Source organism: Rhipicephalus microplus, chromosome 3, assembly GCF_043290135.1.
Source record: "Rhipicephalus microplus isolate Deutch F79 chromosome 3, USDA_Rmic, whole genome shotgun sequence".
Lineage (NCBI taxonomy): Eukaryota > Metazoa > Arthropoda > Arachnida > Ixodida > Ixodidae > Rhipicephalus > Rhipicephalus microplus.
In genome coordinates, this window is record NC_134702.1 from 255,422,448 (window position 1) to 255,424,590 (window position 2,143).

Genomic DNA, 2,143 nt, shown 5'->3' on the forward strand with positions numbered 1-2,143 from the left:
AAAGGTCACGCTCTCAACATAGATAATCCGGCATATAACGTTCTCGTTTTTGTACTTAATACTCATGTGTATATGCCTGCGCGACACTCTAGGAGAACTAAAATCTAAGGTGAGGGCATTGGGCAACAGAGGCACCCCCACAAGGAGCTGTGCTCTCCCCCATGTTTTAGAATTGAGCAATGACCAGAGTTGCGAAGGAATCGTAGCGGATGGAAGGTATACACTTCGCAACGTATGCCGACAATATAATCATATGGAGCGCCAATGGTAACATAGGCTAAACGGAGACTAGACTTGAGGAGAATGTAGACATCGTGGAAAGCACTGTGGGCGGAATGGTGTTGAATTGTTTGGCGGCAAAGTCATTTTGGTTATAAAATATCGAGGTAGGGGTCAAAGACCCAAGGGCTATGTCTCAGGTGAGGAACCCAAGATTATCTTGCGCTGCCAGGACGGATCCGTGATCAAGCAGGTCGAAAAAATTAAAGTTGTGGGCTTCTACATAGAAGCTAGACGTAGCAACCTCTCTTAGATTCAGCATATTTCTAAAGAACTGACCAAGTACTCGGGCTACTAAAGAGAATCACCGACCGACACAGGGGCCGTAGTCAGGACAGCGCTCTAAGGCTACTACTCGCCTTCACTCTCTGTCACTTCACCCACGTGGCAGGTCTCCTCCAATTGTCGCAAGCTGAGCTGAAAAAGCTCAACACTATTATCAGAAAGTTAGTCAAGGCTGCCCTAGGTATACCCAACAGTGCGTCGAACGAGAAACTCATGACCTTAGGCGTGCACAATACTATGCAAGAAATTGCTGAAGCGCAACAGACGGCACAGCAGGAAAGACTAACGAGGACACGTGCGGGTAGGCTGATGCTCACATCAATCGGGTTTATCCCAATAGATCGACGAACCCAAAGGAGGTCGAGGTCGAACTGAACGCGGAGCTTAGAGACGTAATCAGAACCACTCTTCTGCCGAGAAACATGCATCAGGAACACAATGTCAGCAGGCGAAAAGCGAGAGCAAAACTTTATTTAAAAAAAATTGAACAGATAGGACAACAGGCGGCCGTCGTGGACGCAGCCTGGGTGAAAGGCCAAGAGGCCTACACGCCTGTGGTGGTTGACAGCCAGGGACAGGCATGGGACGCCCTGACTATATTCACTAAAGACTCCATGGTGGCGGAACAAGCCGCGATAGCTTTAGGTATAAGGAACAGTAAATGGTCATACATCTATAGCGACTCCAAAGCAGCAATTACGAGCTTCGACAAGGGCTATGTCACTGAGACTGTGGTTAAACTTATGAACAAAGTCAATCCTATCGATACTGAAATCGGATAGTTTCCTGCACATATGAGATAAGTGGAAGAAACTCAGGTCAACCTCAATGACGTGACGAATAACTTCGCATGAGGACTTGCTTGCCGTGCCGGCCAGACCCGACCAGACACCCACTACCATTCCGGGGACTGTTACGATAACTTAATCACATACAACGACATCACAAAATATTATTCCTTGAGGCGTAGACAATTCCCACTGTCACACGCAAAATTGAACAGGGCTCAGGCTGTAACGCTATGTTTACTGAAACCGGAACTTACCCCACTTCGTAATAAATGCGAAGCTTAGCGAAATTCGGCACCTTTGAGCGTATCTATCTATCTATCTATCTATCTATCTATCTATCTATCTATCTATCTATCTATCTATCTATCTATCTATCTATCTAGCCGCCTACGACTTTTCGCTCTCCTGGCCGTTTCGATAATGGTATCAATACCAAACATGGTATGACATACCATGACTGTATGAAGAACATATTTGACTAGTCATAACATGAAAATCATGACATGAATGTTATATTTCATGGTACTGCAGCTCTTGCGGTGGTTTCGTTCCCATGGCACGTTGCAAAACTGGGATGTATGACATGATTGCATGGCGAACACAAGCGGCAGACTCTTACATGAAAATCATGACATGCGTGTCATGTAACAACATCACTACATGCCACGCTCATGATGCGCTCGCAGTCGTTTTGGTAGCGTCACATATACCAAATTCTGTATTACGGTACGTAAATGGATGACGAAGGTATGTGACTGGTGCAAACATGATAATCGTGAGATGCGGGC